At 46.0% G+C, this 12,139-nt stretch overlaps 1 long non-coding RNA gene across 2 annotated transcripts in view; it reads right to left on the bottom strand.

The window, feature by feature from the left end:
* Nucleotides 1–468: 468 nt before the first annotated feature.
* The window catches only part of LOC138284928 (uncharacterized), a 74,621-nt gene continuing 62,950 nt past the window's right edge, over nt 469–12,139 (bottom strand). For both annotated transcript variants that reach the window (XR_011201477.1, XR_011201478.1), the window contains exon 3: nt 469–564. This is a non-coding gene — a long non-coding RNA (uncharacterized lncRNA). The remainder of the gene's footprint in view (nt 565–12,139) is intronic.

Raw genomic sequence — 12,139 nt, 5'->3', positions numbered from 1 at the left:
AATGCCAGGACCTGTGCAAGGGCCCAGTCTTCAGCATATGTTTGCCTAACTGCTTCAGGAGCACGAACTACGAATGAGGGTAGTATTCCATCTTCTCCTTGAGAGTCTTTCCTTAAACCTTCCTTGGCCTGTTGACCTCAGCCAGGAGAATGCCAGAAGTATATGTCAACTTTCCAAGAAAATCACTTTAGGAGTGTATGGTATATCGCCCTTAATTTGAAGGTCCAGTTCATGATTTGGTGTTTCAAATGGTGTGAATTTACTAGTTGCTCTCAAAATCAGAAACTCTTGAAGATTTCTGCAAACTATTGTGATCTCTGCTGTACTGTCTAGCAGTGTCAATGCTCATATCTTGTTCTTAAGGAGTGTTTTCACTATGTGTGGCTTATTTAACAAAAAAACTACCACCTTCTTTCTTTTGAATAGGGTTTTTTCTTGTGGAAGTTTCTCTTCCTTTTTTTATGAAGATGTCATATGAGCCTTTTTGAGTCAGTTTTCAGTTTCACATACTCTTTGTGCCTATGGTCGACTGTCCTCTCCCGCAGAGTGTTTGTCTTCTGAGTCCTGAAAGGAACAAGAATGGCATTTATCAGTATACTGATACCTATCAGGCTGTTTAAGCGTATCACTGTTATGCAAATTACAATGCTTTTCAGTAGGGTCCGGTTGCAGAGATCCCCCCCAACCCCCGTTTTTTTGTTTTATATTTTTCTTTTTTTGGCCCAGCATTTCTAGGGAGTCAAGTGCCTGTTTGAAATTACCTTGGTCAAATTTGCCCTTAAGCTACAGCTTATTAGTCATGGTTCCCAAATTATCTTGAATTATAGATATATAGGTGTCTGCAAAAATGTTTGGTAGTACATGCATCTGATCCTGTGTAGGAACCAGCATGAGTTGTTGGCGTACTGCCAGCACTGCTACATCCCTTTTAATATTACTTAATATGATTGCAGAGAATGTGGCATAGTTGCCAATTAATTTCATCCCCAAGTCCAGTGCAAAGGCAGCCCCATATTGATTTTGTATCTGTTTGAGCACCTCAGGCAAAACAGCTACTGATGGTGCACCATGTGTTATGTTGAATACACCAGAAAAGACTATGCCCCAGGTGGCATAATCTGCAATCAGGTTAACCATACCAAGTGATAGGCAGATAGTAAGAATCCTATATTTTTTTGGGGCGTCCAATATGGGGAATCACTGCTTCAAGCTGATTTATTTTTTGAGTGATCCAGAATGGAATCGCCTTTCTGGTGGGAACCTTATCCCTAATTGCTTTACTTGTGATCGGACTAATTGCAGGCACAGCTAACTGTGGCTGGATAGCTGAAACAGTCCTCGCTGGGACGGTTGTTACTGTTCCCAAACTGGGTAAGACCTCTATATAGTCTAACAAACCTGTGGAATGGATATGACGTTCACCAGCATTTAATAGTGTCAAATGTGGATATAGTGTTGCTGGTTAGAAATGGCCAGGTCATTGCTGAGAGGACGTAGTCTTGTATTTTGTACTTTATGTGGAAGGGTGCCTTAGAACCAATTTTGATGTTCCTGATATGTTCTAATTGTTGGTAAGGCCTGTATTGATTAGGTGCTGCAACCTCATTGTATGTGTGAAATGTTTGTTTATTTGTGCCCATTACAAGAAAATTGACCAATGAGGGATTATCTCCACCCTTGAGAGGGAGTCTTTGTTGCACTAAATATGCTGTAACAGCATATATACAATTAACTGGAATGTTAAATGGGTTCGCTATTGTAAAGAATGGGATTCAGAGAGGGAAAACTATAGTGGGGTGATCCTTTTAAAGGTTCAAGCTTGAACAAACTACAGACTAAAATAGGGCTTTCCTATTTAGCTGAGGAGGATTGATCTCTAACACCACAAACATTTCCATATAAAGGTGAAAAGGTAGAATATGGGTACATGTAACAACTGCTCAGGAGACCCATTAAATAAGTATCTGACCTCGAATGTTGGTGCCTTCATGTTAAATGGTTCCTACGAATTAAGTAGGACTGTGTATATGGTAAAAAAAAAAGTCTGTTTATAGGGACTCAGTTCACATATCCCATCTGGAAATGTTGGCACAGTTCCTAGCTAGCTCACAGTGCCCCACCTGAACTCCTAAACATACCAGGGTATCAGATGGTATTTATAAACTCTACATACCGAAGACAAGGCACAAGAAAAGAAAGGAAAATGTCTTTAAAACTTTTATTATAACAATAGGATTCTTGAATAAAAAATGTGAGCTGCGATTATTAGGCAAACGAGACAAAACATGGTAACCAGCATTATGAAAATTGTGAAAACTATAAGCCATGATGACATTATTTTGTTGGTAAACTCTGATCTGTTACTATCTATACTATCAAGAGCATAGTGGGAGTACCCACTGCCAGATCAGTAGGCAAAGCCCAGCCCTCACAGCTGGGTAAGATGTACCAGGAAGTCAGGGACCAATTATGGTGTAGAGCAGGCTATCATCCCTTGCAGGGTAGAGATCAGAGTCAGCAGAGCTGCATCCCAGACACAGCTTACCACTTTTCAGGATAATCCACACCGAAGATCTCCTCTGCTAAATAAAGAGCAGAGGCAGTTTGTATAATACAACCATTTTTCGTGCCATACTATGTCTGAGGTGCAAAGCCGATGAGTGATATGTCTGTAAGTAAAGAGCTGTCTCCATGGATAATAACAACCCTAGGGCATTGTTTTCTGTGGTTCTAACTTTGGATGAAGTATTCAGAGAGAATGGCAGCAACGCTTATAAGAAACAAGCAGCATGTACAGTGATTTCTCAGTATATTATCATGTGAGTGAACAGTCATGTAAGAAGTCACCATCAGAAGCAATGCCAACTTAAAATGTGCATTTAAATCTGGAGCTACAAAGGACACCCTATTGTGCTTTATCACTTTAGCCCTAGAAGTGACTCAGAGGGGCTACTCGAGGAACTCTGAGAAGTTGGAATATTAATTATTTAATTATTTTGGGGCTTTCAAGACCTCTCGAGCTGTTGGCAAGACCTCTCAGCAAAGGTGTCCGATTTTGATGCACCTTCCCACCTACAACTTCAAACTTATCTCTTTGGAGGATTTTGAACTTCAAAAAAAAAGTCAAAGGGTTGGAGTTAGGGATTGGCGAACAGTGTAACGACAGACAGTGTGGCCGAGTACCTTACATCCTTTACCCTGCCTTTACTCCACCCACCAAATTTAGAGATGTCTGCAGGGCAGCAGACATTTCTCTAGACTGGCAGGAACCTCAGTCATGGAGGTTCCTGAAATGTAGTAAAGTTTGACGGTTGGCTCTTTTAAACACAACGGCTGGGTGTCAAACTTTTTCAAAGTTTTTTATTTTTCAGAAACAAACTTACAAATCTAAACCCAATGACCCTACACCATCGGAGTTTTGTCCCATGGTTTGGGGGTCATTTTCTTTTTGTATTGTCCCTTACTACCAGAATATACCTATAGGAGATGGTCAGTTAAAAAAATGACATCCGACCACCCATTATAAATATGATGGAAAGTCGGATGGTTTAGCTTGGAAAGACCATGTACTATCAGAGGAAGGTTTACGCCAATGGGTAGATTTTTCTCTGTCATCATAAACCTGAGCGTCCACCCAACTCTAAAACGGTGGACAGACCAAGAGTTTGGTGCAGAGAGTACTCCGTCCCCATTGCGTCAGAAAGTAAAATATTTGACTGACATCAATCCACTTGATGTATCTGACCTGCACCCCATCATGGTCGGCCTGATATCACACCTAGGTCCTGGTCTATTGCTTCCATACACTATCAATGGCGCTTCATGTTTTTTCCCCTATGTTTACTATTTTACTGTCATTTTGTTTATTAATTTTACCATGGTTCTATAATTCAGAATAGATTTTTATTATTTGTGTTTTGACCATATTACTGTTCTGGTACTGCATACCTTAGATGTTGAACTAAGTTAAGCACATGTGTAATGTGCCGTAGCTACCAGAGATTTGAGCTCAGGTTCATTAAGCAACTGTAGGGTTCACCCTGACATGTTAGTGTCATTATTACTTGAGCTGATATTTGTGCACCCCAAATAATAAGCCACTTTCTTACAATATGGTGAGTGGCCAATCAAAGGATCGGTGTGCAAGGGAACTCATCCTAGAAACACTAGTCTGGCACACTGATATACTGAAAGATTTACGTTTATTAGAGAGGTTCAAAAAGTGGGACCTTTTGAGAATCTCCAAACTAGAGCATATATATATATATATATATATATATATATATATATATATATATATATATATATATATATATATATATATATATATATATGGGTCCGAGGGCATTAAGACAATTTAGGAACCACAAAATAGTTTGATTTGCCTGATACAGTTATGAATACTTCCATGTTGAGTATACACTGACTAAATACAGTGATATGCTGTAGGACAATCAAGAAGAATTGCAGCTTGACTACAGGACTCTGGCAGCTCTCGTTCATAGACACGCCAGTGCACAAACATACAGTGCATTCTCCTATAGCAACCAGGAGACTCTTAAAACTAAATGGGAGCAGCACAGTACAGTACTGGAAGTTGAATATTTGGGGACGCCCGTAAACAACCACAAGAGGTAGCAACAAATGTTGTTATTAGACTGAAACAGCTCAAGATATTGCACCAGGCAAGGACCCATTTACTCAAAATAAGGAGAGCAGAAAATGTTAAATGCCTTTTGGGATGTAACCGAGTGGGTGCACTCATTAATACCTTCTGGGAATGTTGAAGGATTCAGGGGAAAGGGCTGGGAAGATGGGGGGGGGGTCCAATAACTAACCATCTAGGAATGAATATATGTGACAAAATAAGTTACGATGCAGCTACTTTTTTCTTTACAATGGTACCTATTTACTTTTAGTTTGCCCAAAAATCACTAAAAAGTTTAAAAAAGAAAAACACACTCTTTGATCTCAGGTGCTCAAAACCACAGTCAAGATTCTCTTCCATTGTTCCATTTCATTTTCAACAAAAGGCGATGTTCATGGGGCTCTGCTTTTTTAAACATTTTCCTGCATGCTGGTATGTATATATACATTATATGTGGGAACTAGAAGATTTCACACAAAAGTCACATTTTCTCTGCAATTCCAAGCAACAGTAAGACATTGATAGAACACCCGTGAACAATTAGAGTCATAGAAAAGAAGATCGTATTATTTAACTAAAGAGGGAGGAAGGAATTATTCGTGCAATTAACATCAGATAGGAGGGGGAGGAGATTCAGGGACATTTAAGGATAGTTTGGGGGACATAATACTCAGACAAAATGTAGGGTGTTCTTGTGAGGTCAAGAAAGTCGTGGCCTACAGCTTCAGCTGGTATCAAAAAAAGGGAAGTGAGAGAGGCAGAGGCACATATTTCAACACACTCCTGTGCTCATAGTGGTGGGGAATTGGTGGCCCAAATATTCAGGCCGGTCTGATAGGGGGTGTGGGATTGGGATCAATTGGGTGCTAATCAGGGATTACAGTCTTTTAGAGACTTGGGGGCCTGATTTAGAATTTGAATTTGTGATAGAATACTCTACTCTGCTCACTAAACCTTCAGTCCATCTGTGTTATTTGTAGATGGGCAGACCTTAAGTATTTCTTTGGCAGAGCCTCCAATGGCTCCGTTAATGGAATACTTGCTTCAAGGACCCAATGGAGTAGGGACTGACCTAGGAAGGACATTACACCACCTTCCCTATTTAGGGTGGGTAGTGTAATGTCTTTCCTTTCCTATATGTCACCTCCAGGAAAAACCTCGTAGTGAGGGACATGAAAAAAACAATAATGACCCCCACACGCTGCGAGTATTATTAGTTGTTTTTGTTTTTCAGAAACAAATTTACATTTTGGGAGCTTGCTTGGGAGTTTGTTTCTCAGAAACAAAATTGTTCATAAAGTTTAGCGGTTTGCCGTCAAAACGGATGGTAGACTTTCACCAGATGTTTATTACATTGAAAGGAATCACCAGTCGGCGGTTGCTTTCAATGTACAAAAATATACCAGCAGTCATTTCTAAATCGGCTGTTTGCACTGAAGATGGTGGAGGTAATGTCTTGACATTTTTTATAGAATTTATTCTGTCCGTCAAAAGCTAAATAAGTCCCTTACACTCATCTAAATAGATATTATACAGAGTCCTCAAGTTACATTGAAAACCGCGACTTATTAGTTTTTTTACATTACCCTCTCATAATACACCATTTTCATCATTTCTTTCCCCAATTGTAATGTGAGGTAGTTGTTGAAGGTTTCCATAACCCAAGGTTACACAATTTGGCAACAGAGAGGGCTGTGATGAATCAGCACCTTATGGCCCAGATTTACAAGAAATGGTGCAAAACTGCGCTAGCGCAGCTTTGGGGCATACAAATTAACACAGCGCTATGACATTGCCTTGCGCCATGTAAGTTCCAAATTTACAACATGCCACTAAATGGCGGTAAGGAAAGCTTAGCACCACAAAAAATGGTGCTAACGTAAGCAGTGTGTCGGAAAAGAAAATGTTGCTATTGCAGAAAAAGTGGTGCTAACCTGATTTGCCGCACCTTATGTAATCATATTAGTGTCACTTTTCAGCTAAAAGCGTTCAGGAAAAGCCCACTAAAATGACAAACAGAAGCCTGAAACTAGGAAAATGGAGGATATTGGTCAGGAGAGACCCTCAGGAGCCAGGTACCAGCCAAGATGCCCATGCAGGCTCACAGGAGAAGGGGACAAACAAGAGGAAGTGCAGGTTCAGTCAGAGGGAGAATTAAAAATTGATCACTGAGGTGACAGAGCACCAACACCAGCTCTTTGCCACCTCTAAATTGCCAATAGGTAGGAAAGAGGCCATTTGGCAGACCGTAGTTGATCAATTCAATAGTGTGGCAGAGTGTTAAAAAGACTGTGGCAGATTATAAGAAGCACTGGCATGATTGAAAGCGCAGAACAAATGAGAAACTGGCCAGCAACAGAAAGGCAGCACTGCAGACCGGAGGTGAAAGTCCTGCAAGCAAGGAGCAGCTGTATGAGCTGGAGGAGACGGTGGCAGTGGTCATCCCAGATGAGGTGGTGGAAGGAATCCAGGGACAGGACACTGCAACAATCCAGAAGGCACAACAAGCACAGGATAAGGAGCAGTGGGGGGCAGTGTTGTTATCCTCAAATGACATAAGGTGGAAGGCACTTTGGAGGCACTGTATGCATGCTTATGGGTTGCATGCAGGCACACCTATGGCTAAACATCAAATGTATGTAATGTCCACTGACCCTCCTCCTCCTCCCCCTATGTGCACAGACCACCTATCTCCCATCACTTCACTACCTTCACTGTGTCAAAAGTACTACCTAGCCATTTATGACTCACAATGGGCAACACAGACTAGGCATGTTGTGCAGGGGGGCACCAAGGACTAGGAAAGGCCTGCCTGTACCACTGGGAAAGGGCCACAATGTAACTTTCACATAACTGATGGGGCTCCACTGTCCGCACCACTTCGACTGGGCACATTTTGCTACCATGTGCCTATGCACACACATCAGCACCATACTGCTAGGGGGTCTGTGTTGAGGGGATGATCACTTTTGGGCATGAAGGGAAACCTCCTTGTATGGACACATACGCACAAGGTGGGTGCATCTTGATATGCTATATTACTATGGTTGGTGCAGGATAATGCACACAAAACAAGACATCACATGGAAGATACACGTTGACCATAACCACTCTTGCCTCGGTTATAAAATACCAAGGGGTTGACATAGGGACCAGACACAGTCCCAAAAATGCAGATCTAGCAATGCAACTGATTCTCCCTGATTCCATGGGTCTTGCATGGGTACACCACAAACAACACATATGGCATCCAAATGCAATGAAATGTACAACAAGAAAAGGATCACATGTATCTGCAAATGAAAAACTGCTTAACTGAGGGATGACAAAACTAGATCATGTGGACTTGCACAATGTGTCAACAGAGGGTAATCCAAATACATGTCCTGGTGGCACTGTGTGTACCCAGGAGCCTGTGAATTGGGGACTTGATGTGCGGCTTAGTGCCAACTAAAGTAATCAAAAGTAAAATTTCTACTTGGGACTAAATATAAAAGCTAGTACAGGACAACAGTAACATATCTCCAACTCATTGTAGAGATGGAAGAAATTCCTCCTGGCCGGCTGCCTGCTCTGGACTTCCAAGATGATCTTAATGACCAGCTAGCTACCATCAATCCAGTCCCCATCCAGCAGATCCTGGGTTCCATCTGGTTACCATCTCTGGTTGTAGGGAGGACACACAGTGTTGCGGGTCTCCACGCAACAGAGCACACATGCTACCTGTCAGCTCACATACAGCCCTGGACTCCCAGGACCCAGACATAGGTGGTCATTACGACCCTGGCGGACGGTGTTAAAGCTGCGGAAATACCGCAAACAGGCCGGCTGAAAAAAAAAGGGAATTACGACCCTGGCGGTAACCGCCAACAAAGACAGCCACTGTAACACTTCGCCCGCCACGACGGTACAGACAAACAGCGTGGCGGTCACCGCCAACAGACAGGCGGGAGACAATGTACCACCCACACTATTACAACACACCAATCCGCCACCTTTTGCGGGGCGGATTCACCGTGGATAAAAACACGGCGGAAACAGCTTTTGCTATGGGAAAACGCTCACCTCAACACACTCCACGAGGAACGACGACTCCATGGAGCCGGAACTCCAAATACTACCTGCCCTTGTCTTTCTGCTCCTTTACGAACAACAGCGACGTAGGCGCAGAACATACCGGTGAGTACTGCATCTACGACACGGGGGAGGCAAAAGTTAGGGGGACACCCACCAAACACCCCCACCCTCGCATATTACAACATACACACCAATGTAGTCAAAAATATCACATTAACAACCCACAATCCCCCCGGAAGAATGCAAAGACAAAGCGAGATCCGTTCAAATATTGTAATGTGCCAATATACTTGTCATATAAAAATATACTGAATCATATCTCGAAATCTGTCATATTTATATATACAATACAAGAAGTAGTGCAGATATGTACACAACAATGTCCGTGCACCAACAGTCCAAAAAAGCATGGGCGAAGGCCCACAATAGATACCTGACCAAAATCCGAGAGAACACTGCCGGGGCATCAGATTGAAATACTACAGGCACCTCAGGGGGAAGGGAAGGGGGGGCACCTCAGCCACATGACTTCAAAGCCAGATCCACGACATGGCTCCATGCCCATTTATGCCATCCTGGGGAGTGCAAAGCCACAGTCTCTCAAGTCTTTACAGTGGGTGGGTTGCCCACTGGACCATCCTGGGGAGTGCAAAGCCACAGTCTCTCAAGTCTATACAGTGGGTGGCTTGCCCACTGGACCATCCTGGGGGATGCAAAGCCACAGTCTCTCAAGTCTCTAAGGTGGGTGGGTTGCCCACTGTGCCATCCTGGGGCGTGCAAAGCCATAGTCTCTCAAGTCTTTACAGTGGGTGGGTTGCCCACTGGACCATCCTGGGGGAGTGCAAAGCCACATTGACGCAAGTAGATGCAGTTCTCAACTGGTACTGGGTGGAACTGGTGGCCAGACTGGATGAGTCTCCCCGTGAAAGTTCCTGTTTTGTCACTGTCCCAGCTGCACATGGGAGAAAGATACCTGATGTGGCGGCCTATTCATACCCACACGGTGTTTGCCCTGATCAGCGGTCTTCACCATGGCGGTCTTGGCCTTGTTCAGCGGTCTTCACCATGGCGGTCTTGGCCTTGTTCAGCAGTGCTTTGCCATGGCTGGCTATGGACTGTTCAGCGGTGCTTTGCCATGGCGGTCTTGGCCTTGTTCAGCGGTGCTTTGCCATGGCTGGCTATGGACTGTTCAGCGGTGCTTTGCCATGGCGGTCTTGGCCTTGTTCAGCGGTCTTCGCCATGGCGGTCTTGGCCTTGTTCAGCGGTGCTTTGCCATGGCTGGCTATGGACTGTTCAGCAGTGCTTGGCGGTTCAGATACTGACATTGGTGTGTGGCATGACGAACTCCACACTGGACATTGGGGTGTGGCATGACGAACTCCACACTGGACATTGGGGTGTGGCATGACGAACTCCACACTGGACACTGGGGTGTGGCATGATGAACTCCGCACTGGACATTGGGGTGTGGCATGACGAACTCCACACTGGACATTGGGGTGTGGCATGACGAACTCCACACTGGACATTGGGGTGTGGCATGACGAACTCCACACTGGACATTGGGGTGTGGCTTGACGTTCCATCATTGCCCAGTGGGGTGTGGGATCCTGGTCCCTCCTGGGCACTGACTCCGGCGGTGGTCTCCTGACCAGTAACGATACTTGGGCCCTCCTGGGCACTGACTCTGGCGGTGGTCTCCTGACCAGTAAATATACTTGGGCCCTCCTGGGCAATGACTCTGGCGGTGGTCTCCTGACCAGTAACGATACTTGGGCCCTCCTGGGCAATGACTCTGGCGGTGGTCTCCTGACCAGTAACGATACTTGGGCCCTCCTGGGCAATGACTCTGGCGGTGGTCTCTGGACCAGTAACGACGGTGCTGGCGGTTGTGTCTGGACCGCTGTAAATGATGGCGCACTTCTCCGCCGTGACACTCACAACAGGCTGTGCAGACTTCCTCGGAACCTTCCCCACCTTCTTTGGAGTTACAGCTGACTCACCAATCGCCTTTGATCCCACCAGGAGTCTTGACACGGTCCCGTCCTCCACTCTCCAATTTCGGTGCCTCTACAGGGGGTGGGCTGACAGTGCATTGGCTCCGGGTCCTACTGCCTGCCCTGGTGGACGGTGCACTCCAAAAACCTGGAACACGCACCACTGGTACTGGAGGCTTTTTGGCTGAGGCGCTACGACGGTACTCATGAACTGGAGGGGGGGGCAAACAGGTCAATGTGACAGAGGGACAGTTTCTGACGGACACTGGGATGGGTAGTTGGAGGGGGTCTGGGAGTGGAGGTGGAGGAGGTGGTTGTAGGAGGTGTCACTTTAGGTGTTTTGGGTGCAGGTGCAGGTACTGGAGGCTGTCGTGAGGTGGATGGATGTTGGGTGAGTGATTGCCGGCATTTGTGTACTTTGGGAGGGGGCGTCACAGTCACACTGGGAGAGGACACAGGGGACGTGTAAATGGCAGTGGAGGTGGTGAGTGCAGGTGAGCGGCTTGTGGTGCTGGGTGTTCTGGTGCGAGTCCTAGTGCCTGTAGATGTGGTGCATGCAGGTGTGTGTGTAGACGACACTGGGAGGGAGGAGGGAGAAGAGGAGGAGGGGGACACAGTGGAGACAGTGGATGTTGCTGTGTCTGTATGGGTGTGATGCTTGTGTGAGTGCCTGTGGTGTGTGTGGTGCCTATGTTTGCTTGAGCTACTTTTGGGTGTTGACTTGTGTGCCTGCTGGTCTGTAGGTGTGCTTGGGATGGGCTGGGGTACAGGGGATTGGGTCTGGGTGGAGGAAGTTGTAGGGGGGAGGCTCGACACAGGGACAATGGCTGCCATCAGTGCTGAAGCCAGAGATTGCAGGGTTTGCTGAAGGACAGCCTGACCAGAATGAATGCCTTCCAGGAATGCATTACCGTGTTTCAACTCTCGTTCTACACCGTGGATGGCATTCACAATGGTAGACTGCCCAGCAGTGAGTCACCTGAGGAGGTCAATGGCCTCCTCACTGAGGGCAGCAGGGGTGACTGGGGCAGGGCCTGAGGTGCCTGGGGCGAAGGTGATGCCCACCCTCCTGGGTGAGCGGGCACGGGACACACGCTGAGGGGCTGCTGGGAGGGCGGTGCTGGTAGGGGAGGTGGCGGCTGTACCTGTAGAAGTGGGGCGCACAGATGGTGCCACCACCACAGGGGAGCTCCCATCGGCGGACGAGTACGTGTCGCTGGTTGGTGATCTGGTGGCCGACGTGAAGCTCCCCTCGCCCTCCGTCCCACTGGTGAATTCAGAGTCTGTGGTGTGGCCCTCCATGGCCATGTGGGATGCAGCTCCCTCGTGCTCCGGTGCCACTGTACCTCCGCCTGTTGATGCTGATGTACAAAAGGACAGGGAGAGCAGGAAAAGGGGGGAAGACAGAACAATGAGA

Source organism: Pleurodeles waltl, chromosome 3_1 (assembly GCF_031143425.1).
Source record: "Pleurodeles waltl isolate 20211129_DDA chromosome 3_1, aPleWal1.hap1.20221129, whole genome shotgun sequence".
Classification (NCBI taxonomy): Eukaryota; Metazoa; Chordata; class Amphibia; order Caudata; family Salamandridae; genus Pleurodeles; species Pleurodeles waltl.
The sequence above is the reverse complement of the archived record's forward strand: the minus strand, read 5'-3'. Positions and strand labels throughout refer to the sequence as shown.